The sequence below is a fragment of the Macrobrachium rosenbergii genome, chromosome 4 (genome assembly GCF_040412425.1).
Source record: "Macrobrachium rosenbergii isolate ZJJX-2024 chromosome 4, ASM4041242v1, whole genome shotgun sequence".
NCBI lineage: Eukaryota > Metazoa > Arthropoda > Malacostraca > Decapoda > Palaemonidae > Macrobrachium > Macrobrachium rosenbergii.
Window position 1 is genome coordinate 21,348,682 of NC_089744.1, and position 13,819 is coordinate 21,362,500.

Sequence of the window (13,819 nt, forward strand, 5' to 3'; positions counted from 1 at the left end):
GAGCTTGCAGTGGCACTGGCAGCGATTGTTGATCAGGCATGCCTGACGAGGGGTCTGGAGGTGCAATGCCTCGCCAGTGGCTTGAGTTGGGCTGAGACAGAGATTCTTGTCCCAGCTGGAGGTCAGAGCCTCTTGGAGAGTCTTGAGTTGGAGCATCCGCTGGGCGCAGCTTATTTGGGCAGCCCTCCCAATTAGTGGAGTGGCCTGTCACCTTGCATGCTCTACAGCGGTACTGCTTCTCTGGGGTGTCCCTTTGGGGAGAGGGAGGACCTCGTTGCTGGCCGTCCTTTCGTTGAGAGGGAGGACTAGACCTAGAATTGTTTTGTGTGTGCCCCTTCCGCTGACCACTTCGGCGGGCGGAAGGTGGTTCTTCTTCTTATGGTGGCTCGCCAGTCAAAGTGGCTGTGCCTTGATTTGGTGATCCTACAGTCGGGGGCCTCTGTTGAGGAGGTAGCATGGCTGTGAAGTGGCGTTGGGGGAGGGCCTCCCCAGTGGAGGTCCCAACTCAACAGGAAATCCAGTCCAGGTCGAATTCCACTCACCATGCCAAGGTGGTGAGGTAGCATGCCCCAAGGTTTCTTGACCTGGAGCTTGACTGTGGGAATGGTTGTGGTGTGGCCCTCTATCCATTTCATTTCCCACCAAGTTTGCTTATCAACCATGGCACTGGCTGGCACTTGGTCCCTGGAAATCAGGTTAACGTCGGCTGCGGTGTCTACCGTGACCGGAAGGGCCACGGGTGAGCTCAAGCCATTAAGGGGTGCCACCGAGATGAACTGGGTATCCAGCCTCTTGGGGTGAAGTATCTTCTGTGGCTCGGCCATGGAGAATGAGGCGCTAATTAAGTTGACGAGCTTGGTGGCTGGGGCATGATTTGGGCAGGCCAGATGTTCAGCACTATAGTGGCTGGCAGCACCACATGATCAGCAAGAGCCTTTTGTCGGGGTTAGGTGACCTGCGGTGACTGTTGGTGGAGAGGGTTGAGTGTATGTAGAGGGAGTGGAGTTCTGGTTGCTAGTAGAAGGCCGCTTATTGTTGCCCAACTTGTAGCAGCACTCAGCTTCAGTGTGCCCCAACTTCTTACAATGGGCACACATAGGCTTGCTAGGCAGTCCGTTCGTTGGTCGAGTCGAGCTTGAGAGGTACCCGGGTGGCACTATGCGCCACTGAGATGTGGCTTCCATAAGTGTGTGGTGGGCTGCTTATCACTGAGATACACAGCAAGGGGCCCAGGTACACATTGGAAAAGATCCTCCACCATGGTCCGATTGAATAGGTCCTTGAAGGTAGTGCACGACAGGGAGTTGAACCAGCAGGTACCAGACTGGGTCTTGTGACAGGCCCATTCAGTCCAGGACCAGCCGACTTCCTTGGCAAGACCTCAGAACCGCTGTCTCCATTTCTCCGGGGTTATTTCATAGGCCTTCGTTATGACCCTACGAACTCCTACCATGTTGCCTCTGACTTTTTTTCCAGTGAGCAGAGGGCTGCCTTAGCTTTTCCTTCCATGTGCTTGGCAAGGACTAAGGCCCTCTCTGTCTCGATGGTGTCGTAGTTTTCAAAGAGCGACTCTACTTCCTCCAACCATGGTTCTGGCTCTTCCTCAGTCCACTTGGGGACTAGGGAATTAATGCTTGAGATCGGAGCATTTGGTGCAGCAGGTGCGAGGTTGGAGGCTTGTTGGATAGTCACAGCTTCAGCATTTTCCTTTTGAGCCTTCTCCAGCTCGAGCTCCTTTTCTTTGAGAGCCAGCTCGCTTTCCTTGAGGGCTAATTCATGCTGTCTTCTCTGTCTTCTCTTGCATCTTCCAGCTGCCTCTGTTCTTCTTCATACCTCCTCTGTTCAGCTTCATAATTCTGCTGTTCCAGTCTTTCTTCCTTCTCTTGCTTGGCCAAGTCATCCAGCTGTTCCTTGACCCACTTGGTGAGTTCTGGCTCAGTGAGACTTGTCTCTTTCCCCAGACCCATGAAGGCTCTGTAATTGTCTGTTGCCATGGTTCTGGTAGATAAGGGTGTCTATTTGGGTTGACTGGATGTACTTGGGAAGTGAGGAAGTGACCCTCAGGTTTGGGTGACACTTCAGTGGTTTGGCACCCTTTCAATAAGGTAGCACTGTGGCTGAGTGTGCTGTGCAAAGGTCACACTGATGACGCTCTATATTTCTAGGTACAGGTGTAGCTTATGTAGTCACAAAAGGACTTCTTTTTCTTTTCCTATTTTTCTGTGGTGGCACTAGGTGCCAGTGCTTTCCTAGGAATCAACACTTGACTTGAGTTTAACTAATTGTACTGAGGGGAAAATGCACTCTGCCCAAGTAGAGTGTAACTAATAAGTGGGAGAAAAAGGAAAGTAAGAAGAAAGAGATAGGTAACCTATTCAGTTTGGGACAGTGCCTCAGATTAGTGGCACTGTGGAAAAGGAAAATCAGTTTTGGTTGCTTTGGCCCTCGTGGGTGACTAGTTCCTAGTACCAGCTGTGCTACTTCCTTTTCCTGTGGAGGGAGGAAAGCTAATTTTTATGCTTGGGTCTGGATAAAAGACCCCACTCATGACTGACAGTTTTCTATAACTGTGATTAATCTTAACTTGTCGTCACCTATCTGTGGGACAGAGGTGTTTCTTTTGTATTTGTTTTATTTTAATTAATTATCGCTGCCGTGTCGGCCTGTTCTTTCAATGAAAACAGTGCTTGTACATTTCGGAGATATCTTGAATGCTTACGTGACTGGATAGAAGTGGCAGAGAGAGAGAGAGAGAGAGAGAGAGAAGTATCCAGCAAGTGAAGTTCACACTGCCTGAGTAAATATCAAAATTGTAAATGCACACTTACAGGTTTCTTCTCTTGAAATACTTCTTTACTTTGGCTATGTTAGTAATGGGTTGTCTTGGCATTCTTAACTTGCCCTAGTACTACTGCGTCTTACGTCTTATACTGATAAGTATGGATAAATTATGAAGTTCTTTTTCCTTTTTATATAATTCCCTGCGAAAGTGTATTTTGTGTAGGAACTTTTTTGTTGCTATATTTCCTAAATAAGTTAATCCCTGACTAAATTATTACTTTCTTTTACTTGTTGTATTAAATCCTCTACCTAGTTTCCCTATAGTATTGAAGTTATATTTTTTCTCTAAGATTTTGTGAGTATGGTAATGCGCGAGACAAAGTAGTTCGCTAAGTGGAGCAGATGAGGCAGACATTACTGTGACTCGTGATGTCACACAGGTAAACAGTAGCAAATAATAACAACAAGGTTTTAAGATGGCGGCCACTGGCTCGTAGGTAACCCGTTCCCCAAAATGTCGGACGGGTCACGTGATCACGCAGCTTATTCAAACACAACGCCTTACTGGACTCAAAATGCGGGAGACCAACTGGCGGAGGAATACACAAACTCCTGACCCTGCGATGCATATTACAATAATAAAGCACAAAACACTCTAATTCCTCTTACAAAACGAATGAAGCTAATGTGGGAATACAGTTTTTAACTTAATATACCATAAATGCAAGTTATTTTACGTTACAGAGATGGGAAACGAATTTCTTATGCTTTTCGCTTTTTCTTTTCTTTTCCTGCGCTGAACTAAACACTACAAGCATCCGCCATGCTTACTACGGGCTGTTCGGGATACAAAGGAATGGACCCGTGACGTCCTTACTGGCCTGATTTACGTTAATGTAAAAGGCAAGTTATGAAATTAACACTTGTACAGTTCATTTGTGATATTAATGGCAAGGAAATTTGATATTCCGCACGAGGGAAAGTAATTCTCTTCGTAACGCTCAGTCCGGGGGCCTTCTCTGTAGAGCTGAATGGTTGCTGTTTTGCAAGAAATCCTATGGACTTGTGTAAATTTGTCTGTCCTATCCTACGAGAGAAGTGCTAGACTCACGCCCTTCCAATACTGTCATGCAATAGCTAACTAGTTCAAAGATTAATATCATGCATTGATCATTGGCTGGTGAATAGCAAAATATTAACTCTTGACTTGGTAACTTACACGGCCTTAACTGGAGCGTGGGACTCAGTATCCGAACGCGGTAAAAGTTTTCCTTAATACTGTAAATTGTAAGTTATAGCTGCTCACATTTAATGCACACTTTCCTACCTACTCTTATTATTCTTATAACAGGTATTCTTAATATTACTTACTTTGGCCTGTATCGTTGTTTGGGAGAATTTAGCATGAAATTAATATGATCTGACTTTTTATCTTTGAATTGATTCGCAGTTAATTTGATTCCAAGTTCTTTATCTCTGTGAATTAGTTAGAGATCTCTGCAAGGTCCTGCCATTGTTACATGGGTCATTGGGCTGATGAGTTTAATTATTAATTACTGTGATTTATATAGCCTTGCTTTACCTAAGATCCACATAATCCTATCAATTAAGGCTAAAAGTTACCAGAAAAGACAGATAATTAACTTAATTAGATTCAGTCGCCAGTTGAAACTAGGTTACTGAATATATAATGATTTATTCTGAACACATAAATTTAATAAACCACATTACTCAACCATCTAGTTCAACAAAAAAAAAAAGTGAATGAAATAAAAAACCTTATGGGAGCTAACAACAGCTCCAACCTTGTCCCACTTCAGACATACAATATTTCAACATATGTTTGTGGATGACGCAACAGCTGATGAACTCCTGTGATGCGCATATAAGCAATTTCATGCGCAGGACTCGGGTATATTATTGGTAATCCTTCTCCAAACAAGATTATGACCAGGTTCCAAGGCGTGCCCGATTCTGGAAGAGACGTATCCAGACACACTTGAATTCCAGGACCCCTCACTTATCATTAATTGACTGCAAGGGATGTATCTTAAATCAAGGATATTATGTTAACACCATAGAGGATAATTTATGCAATCTCACAAGGCAACACTAATTGTACTTCATATAATTGACTTCATAAAGGGGATATAGTTTTACTAGGATTTCCTTAGTCAGTGACTGTTTAAGAGAGAAACTTGAAACAGGAAATAAGGGGGGGGTCTAAAGGGAGGTACTGGGAGTAATTGTCATCTTCAGACTTACCTTAGAATAGATAATGCAGTGATCAATTGCATCAGAAGCCCTGGGTCCGTTGAGGGGCAATTTCCCCGACTGTTCCACAAGAGGGGTAAAGAACAAAGGGGAGGAGGCCGAGAGAGAAAGAGAGACTGTGCTTGTGCTCTCACTCCAGGGTAACGATGGACTGATGGGCTGGGTCAAAGTGCGTGGGGGTTTGCTTGGAAGACTCCTCCCACTTGATGGCCTGCGGGTAGCCTGAAAAATACAAAAAACTTGGCAGTACGAAGACCATAGTAAAGTGAGCTTAAGGTATACCCTAACTAAAGGTGGCCCAAGTAGAACCTACCCTGTTGAATGGGTCCCTAAACTAAACTTCAAAACCGTCGACGACAGTTGGTGTTTTGAAAACAACAGCCAGCTCTCTGGCTTCCCTCCCGCAACTACTTTACACAGAGAAAGCGTTTTTGGTGCTTTCTTTTCTTTGTTTTTGTTTATATTTCTACTAAATCAAGGAAGAGAGGTTGAACAGTAAAAATATTTGTAAGAAAATATATAATATATCTATAGACATATATCTATCTATATCTATCTATCTGTCTATCTAATATATATATATATATATATATATATATATATATATATATATATATATATATATATATATATATATATATATATATATATATATATATATATATATATATATATATATATATATATATATATATATATATATATATTTATATATTATATATATGAATTTTTTTATCACACCGTGATTTATATACAATCATGAAGCTACAAATGTCGCGTAATATCAAATTCACGCTACCTCGGGAATATCTCCGATGGAGGATTATCACCGAAGGGGAATTTATATAAGTGATAAATGAATTGGTACCGCTGGGACATGAACCCTCGACACAGACCTATTCAGTGACTCGAGTTGACGTTACCACTGCGCCATCAAGAGAAGTATTCAATAAGTCATTACCGAGTCTGCTGCACTGTTTTTTCCTGTCGTGAGCGGGGAAATTGTACTTAGCCTTGGCAATGACCCACCTCCGCCATGATAGTTCGTTGGTACGTTTGGAACCGCAGCTCTTATTATGAAATTTTTTATCACACCGTGATTTATATACAATCATGAATCTACAAATAAGCAATATCAAATTCACGCTACCTCGCGAATATCTCCGATGGAGAATTATCACCGAAGGGGAATTTATATAAATGATAAATGAATGTGTCCCGGCGGTACCAATTCATTTATCACTTATATAAATTCCCCTTCGGTGATAATTCTCCATCGGAGATATTCCCGAGGTAGTGTGAATTTGATATTAAGCGACATTTGTAGCTTCATGATTATGTATATATATATAGTTTTCGCCAATATTACGATCTCGCCTCTCGAGATCTACAGGTTCTTTAAAATAAACAAGCAATTGGGCTGAAATGACTGACGAGAGGTGACAAACAAAGGAGGGAGGAGCTGAACAAAACCAAAAAGTTACCTTAAAATTAATGTATTTACAATATTTACAGTGAGTCAGGTTCAGTTTAGAGTAAACAATAAAATGAACATTACTACAAATGAATTAAATTCTTAGCAGCAGCAATAATAAAAATAAAAAAAGTCAAAAAAGGCAGTGAACATACAAAAAATTACAATCATAAAGATGAGCAGCTCAAACATAAACGGACAAGCAGACAGAATTAATAAAATATGTTTTAACAAACATCATTAGAGCAAAATAATAAACAACTCAAAAGTTTTATAATAAAATATCTTTGTCAGTAAATTACTTCAAAACAGAGCATAAATAACAGCAACACAAACATCTAGTTAAACACCCATTACTCCCGCAAAACACGTACTGAAATACTCAGTAACATTAAACACACAAAAATGAGCTCTTTGACTCAATAAACATGTTACCTCCAATGAAAAATAAATACGATAACACAGTTACTCAAAATCATTGCAGTATACACTATGATAAAGTTACAAAACAGCCCGAGTTACATAAATCCACAGACGATGCTGCAACACAGGAAGACTGCAGGACAACAAAGACAGAGCCGACACGGCAACCATCTAGCCCTCAAGCACAAGTTCTCCAACTCCAGGCACCCATGACAGAGTCGCAGACGAAGCTGTATCACTGGAAGACTGCAGGACAACGAAGACAGAGCCGACACGGCAACCATCTAGTCCTCAAGCACAAGTCCTCCACGGGTCTGCTGCCGGGACTGACTCTCAGGTACGGATACCTGCTGCTGCTACTCCAACTGGCTTGCTGCTGCCCTCAACCTGGCTCGTTGCTGCTACGAACCTGACTGGCGAAGTCTGACACCATTCACCAGACGACAGTCACCAGCAAGAAAAACAAAAAAAAAAAAACAAAAGGAGGCAACAACCCACTAAGGGAACAATCGACAAACGATTGTTCCTAACACCTCTACTTCCTTTAGTTTTCCCTTTCCCTCTACTTCCTTTAGTTTTCCCTTTCCCTCTGCTTCCTTTAGTTTTCCCTTTCCCTCTGCTTCCTTTGTCTTCTCTTTCTCCCTCTACTTCCTTTAGTTTTCCCTTTCCTTTGGCTTTTAGTTTTCCCTTCCACATCTGCTTCCTTGAGTTTTCCATTCCACCTCTACTTCCTTTAGTTTTCCCTTTCCCTCTACTTCCTTTAGTTTTCTCTTTTCCTCTACTTCCTTTAGTTTTCCCTTTCCCTCTACTTCCTTTGTCTTCTCTTTCCCTCTACTTCCTTTAGTTTTCCCTTTCCTTTGGCTTTTAGTTTTCCCTTCCACCTCTATTTCCTTGAGTTTTCCATTCCACCTCTACTTCCTTTAGTTTTCCCTTTCCCTCTACTTCCTTTGTCTTCCCTTTCCCCTCTACTTCTTTTATTTTTCCCTTTCCCTCTACTTCCTTTAGTTTTCCCTTTCACTCTACTTCCTTTAGTTTTCCCTTTCCCTCTACTTCCTTTAGTTTTCCCTCTACTTCCTTTAGTTTTCCCTTTCACTCTACTTCCTTTAGTTGTCCTTTCCCTCTTCTTCCTTTAGTTTTCCCTTTCCTTCTGCTTCCTTTAGTTTTCCCTTTCCCTCTACTTCTTGTAGTTTTCCCTTTCCCTCTACTTCCTTTGTCTTCCCTTTCCCCTCTAATTCTTTTGTCTTTCCCTGTACTTCTTTTAGTTTTCCCTTTCCCTCTACTTCCTTTGTCTTCCCTTTCCCTATGCTTCCTTTAGTTTTCCCTTTCCCTCTACTTCTTTGTCTTCCCTCTCCCTCTGCTTCCTTTAGTTTTTCCTTTCCCTCTGTTTCTTTGGTTTTCCCTTTCCCTCTACTTCCTTTAGTTTTCCCCTTTCCCTCTACTTCCTTTTGTTGTCATTTCCCTTTACTTCCTTTAGTTTTCCCTTTCCCTCTACTTCCGTTTTCTTCCCTTTCCCCTCTGCTTCCTTTAGTTTTCCCTTTCCCTCTATTTCTTTAGTCTTCCCTTTCCCTCTACTTCCTTTAGTTTTCCCCTTTCCCTCTACTTCCTTTAGTTTTCCCCTTTCCCTCTACTTCCTTTAGTTGTCCTTTCCCTATACTTCTTTTAGTTTTCCCTTTCCTTCTACTTCTTTTAGTTTTCCCTTTCCCCTCTACTTCTTTTAGTTTTCCCTTTACTTCCTTTAGTTCTCCCTTTCCCTCTACTTCCTTTGTCTTCTCTTTCCCTCTACTTATTTTGTCTTCCCTTTCCCTCCACTTCCTTTGTCTTCCCTTTCCCTCTACTTCCTTTAGTTTTCCCTTTCTACTTCCTTTGTCTTCCCTTTCCCTATACTTCTATTGTTCCCTCTCCCTCTACTTCTTTTAGTTGCCCTTTCCCTATACTTCCTTTATTTTTCCCTTTCCCTCTACTTCCTTTAGTTGTCCTTTCCCTCTACTTCCTTTAGTTTTCCCTTTCCCTCTACTTCCTTTATTTTTCCCTTTCCCTCTACTTCCTTTAGTTGCCCTTTCCCTCTACCTCCTTTAGTTTTCCCTTTCTCTCTACTTCCTTTTGTCTTCCCTTTCCCTATACTTCCTTTATTTTTCCCTTTCCCTCTACTTCCTTTAGTTGCCCTTTCCTTATACTTCCTTTATTTTTCCCTTTCCCTCTACTTCCTTTAGTTGTCCTTTCCCTCTACTTCCTTTATTTTTCCCTTTCCCTCTACTTCCTTTAGTTGTCCTTTCCCTCTACTTCTGTTAGTTTTCCATTTTCTTCTACTTCATTTAGTTTTCCCTTTCCACCTCTACTTCCTTTGTCTTCCCTTTCCCTCTAATTCCCCTAGTTTTCCCTTTCCCTCTACTTCCCATAGTTTTCCCTTTCCCTCTACTTCTTTTAGTTTTCCCTTTCCCTCTACTTCCTTTGTCTTCCCTTTACCTCAACTTCCTTTAGTTTTCCCTTTTCCTCTACTTCTTTTGTCTTCCCTTTCCCTCTACTTCCCCTAGTTTTCCCTTTCCCTCTACTTCGTTTAGTTTTCCCTTTCCCTCTACTTCCTTTGTCTTCCCTTTACCTCAACTTCCTTTGTCTTCCCTTTACCTCAACTTCCTTTAGTTTTCCCTTTCCCTCTACTTCCTTTGTCTTCCCTTTCCCTCTACTTACTTTAGTTTTCCCTTTCCTTCTTCTTCCTTTAGTTGTCCTTTCCCTCTACTTGCTTTAGTTTTCCCTTCCTTCTTCTTCTAGTTTTCCCTTTCCCCTCTACTTCTTTTGGTTTTCCCATTCCCTCTGCTTCCTTTGTCTTCCCTTTCCCTCTACTTCCTTTGTCTTCCCTTTCCCTCTACTTCCTTTGTCTTCCCTTTCCCTCTACTTCCTTTAGTTTTCCCCTTTCCCTCCACTTCCTTTGTCTTCCATTTCCCCTCTAATTCTTTTGCCTCCCCTTTCCCTCTACTTCCTTTGTCTTCCCTTTCCCTCTACTTCCTTTAGTTTTCCCTATCCTTGCACTTCCTTTGTCTTCTCTTTCCCCTCTAATTCTTTTTTCTTCCCTTGCCCCTCTACTTCCTTTAGTTTTCCCTTCCCTCTACTTCCTTTGTCTTCACTTTCCCTCAACTTCCTTTAGTTTCCCTTTCCCTTTTACTTCTTTTAGTTTTCCCTTTCCCTTCTACTTTTAGTTTTCCCTTTCTGTTCTACTTCTTTTAGTTTTCCCTTTCCCTTCTACTACTTTTAGTTTTCCCTTTCCCTGTACTTGTTTTAGTTTTCCATATCCCTCTGGTTGCTTTAGTTTTCCATTTCCCTCTACTTGCTTTAGTTTTCCCTTTCCCTCTACTTGCTTTAGTTTTCCCTTTCCCTCTACTTGCTTTAGTTTTCCCTTTCCCTCTACTTCTTTTAGTTTTCCCTTTCCCTCTACTTCTTTTAGTTTTCCATTTCCCTTCTACTTCTTTTAGTTTTCCCTTTCCCTTCTACTTCTTTTAGTTTTCCATATCCCTCTACTTGCTTTAGTTTTACCTTTCCCTTTACTTGCTTTAGTTTTCCCTTTCCCTCTACTTCCTTTAGTTTTCCCTTTCCTTCTACCTCTTTTAGTTTTCCCTTTCCCTCGAAGTCAGTGATCAATGGTAATTTCTTTCTGTGGCTTTCGTGCGCTGTAGTCAATAGAGACAATTTTATTTAATATTTTTTTTTTTTTTAAAGAAAATCACTCTTTTACTCACATTTCGGGAATGCATATGGGTAGTAAACAAAAGAATAATAAAACCACGCGTACCCACATACACGGGTAAGTCTATTTCCCACGGTAGAAATGTATATGTTCGATATTGTAGTTCAATACATGATACCTCTTAAATGCATGCACTTCCTTCTCCTTCTGATTTATTATTTCTTTTTTCGCAATAAGCAATTTCCTTGAAGTATTTGGCTAGCCGGGAACCAATCTTCCTATAAGCGTTTCGTAATGTTCTCGGCAAATGCTCCAGTCTCTTAACATAAGTAATTAACAATACCTTTTCATTGGAATTAACATTGAATTACAATATTTAATATCATTCATGCCCTACTTGCTTTTCTATGTTGATTATATTTCATGTTTAAATATATATCTTTGATTATCAAAATCTCATTATCGAAATGGTGTACAAAACCTATATAGTCTTAAAATCATTGGCAATATGGTGTTGACGTTTTTGCATTCATACGATGTAGCGGAAAATCATGAGCACACACACACACACACACACACACGAGTTTGTAGGTTTTCTGTAAAGAGAAAACAGAAGTGTCCCACTATTTCCAAAAATCAGTGCATCTAAAAACATCGGTTTTCCACGAATTACCCTTCATATTTCAGTTCTAAAGTTTAATGTGAGCTGTACAAATTATCAAACAGCCTCTAAAATTATGATCACCTGGCCAAACCAGAAATAATTTAGCTATTTAAGCCTATGCACGTACAAACCAATATGAACTAAGGGACCTTATTACCACTGGCGCTTGATTATCTCTTTGTATTGTTTTTTGAATAAAGTATTCAAAAACGACTCATCTCCTACTAATATCTTCCAGGAGGGGAAACGATTTCCTCGCATCTAGTATAACGAGTGATTGAATTGAATTGAGTATAGAATTTATGCCAAAGGCCAAGTACTGGGACCTATGAGGTCATTCATCGTTGAAAGGAAATTGACAGTAAAAGGTTTGAAAGGTGTAACAGGGGGAAAACCTTGCAGTTGCACTATGAATCAATTGTTAGGAGAGGGTGGAGAGTAAGATGGAAGAAAGAGAATATGAAAGGAGGTGCAGTAAAAGGAACGAAAAGGGTTGCAGCTTCGGGCCGAAGGCACGCTACAAAGAACCTTAAGTAATATGACTGCCTACAGTGCACTGATGGCACTACCCCCCTACGGCGGTAAAACAATGGAGCTGCCGTTTTACAGAAATGCAAAAAAAAAAAAATGGACTCTTGGTTTAGTGAAATTTGACATGAAAATATTTTTACGGTTACGTGGTGTCATTTATTACTATTCTCTAGTTGGTTATACTGTCTTCAGCTTGTTATAGGTACCGTCTTCCAGCTTGACTGGCAAGACTTTTCTCAGCCCTTCCAGTTTGATCAGAAGTACTCTCTTCCAGCTTGATTAGAGGCACTGGCTCACAGCCTAACTAAGGTACAGTGTTCCAACTTGACAGGAACAGCTGTAATGAATTTTTGCAGTGGTTCTTTACTTCGTCTTGAAGGTGTCTTTCCCTCTGATCGTAAACGTTTCCAATTTGACTGGAGTCCCTGTCTTCCAGTTTATTTGTGGGCAATGTTCTCCAACCAGATCAGAAGTGTATTCTTACAACTTGATCTAAAGTACTGTCATCAACCATCATTAGAATAAATAGCTCAGTCTGGTGTGAAGTATTGTGTTACAGAGTAACCGGAAAGCGCTGAACTATAACTACAGCAGTGGTACAATACCACAGCTTCATTGAAGGTGTCCTAAGCATTGTGTGGTGTTACCTTACAGTTGATCAGGGGTACTTAATTCCAGCTTGATCAAAAGAATGATCTCAGACCTTGATTAGATGCACTATCTTCAAGTTTAATTGAATGTACTGTCCCAGAACCTCACTACAGGTCTTGTATTGTAACTCGATGTAAGGCAGTGTCTGAGTGTTCAGTCAGAGGTACTTAGTCCTAACTTGATTGGAGGAACAATATAACCTATGAATTGGAAGACCCCGTCTTCTACAGTAAATTCACGGGAAATACTATTTTCAACTGAAGGGAGATATCGTATTTTAGATTTCTGTGAAGAGCTATCATCTATCTTGGCTGGGAGTATTGAGCTGTTTTACAGCTTAGTTAAAGATACAGCCTGATTCATTAGTGGCTCTGTCTTAAAGCTTAACTGGAGGTAGTATATTACAGTTCAATTAGAGCTGCTAAGTCTTGACACTGAGTTCCATAATAAAATCTGCAAAGCTACTTGCTACGCAAATCATTTTAACTGGACAAAATTTCACCCCTTCAAAATTCAGTAGAAATTGAGAGATAATTACTGTATATCAAGAGGTATAAATTTTATTAGCCCCTTCGTACACTTTTGAATATACAAATATGAGTTGAGTGTGTGCTTAATGTAATATATATATATATATATATATATATATAATACATACTGTATATATACACATACACACATACATACAGAGAGAGAGAGAGAGAGAGGGGACCATTTTTTCAAACAAGTTGTTTTCCCACGGGTAGTGTTCAGCTTACTTTTTATTTACTCATTCTCTTCCCGCGGCTTTGGGACATTGCTGTTCGGCGCCAGTTTAACTTACTGCAACAAACAAGCAAATTTTTCAAATAGTTTGACTTGAAAACTCATCATTTAGAGTCACAATGCACTATATAATGATGCAGCCTAATCTTCGTTACTTCTTTGAAAAGTAGATAACTGATGGTTTTCTCCATTCTCTCTCTCTCTCTCTCTCTCTCTCTCTCTCTCTCTCTCTCTCTCTCTCTCTCTCTCTCTCTCTCTCTCTCACCCTAACCTAGACTAAACTGGAAGACAGTTCCACAGACCTCCGAATTGAAGCATCTGACACTACCATCTCTCCTTTAAACAAGTCCTACTTTTACCTTTTAAAACAACGATAACGACCCCAAACATCAAAAGGTAGAATCCAACGGTGGCATCAACGCGTCACGGTCATCCACGAAAGAATTCGAAAAGAGTACCTTTGTCCCTTCAGAAGGAAACCTGCCGTTCGGCAGCTTCCATCCTGTGGTGGTCGGCCAGTCACAGGGAACCACGTCACTTGCACGCCTGTGCCAGCAGTAACCCACAAACACCGAGGTCC

At 41.0% G+C, this 13,819-nt stretch overlaps 1 protein-coding gene across 3 annotated transcripts in view; it reads left to right on the top strand.

Annotated features, from left to right (window-relative positions):
* Window positions 1–13,819, top strand: part of LOC136831139 (uncharacterized) — a 37,895-nt gene that overhangs the window by 9,544 nt on the left and 14,532 nt on the right. The gene's annotated exons all lie outside the window — the stretch shown is intronic.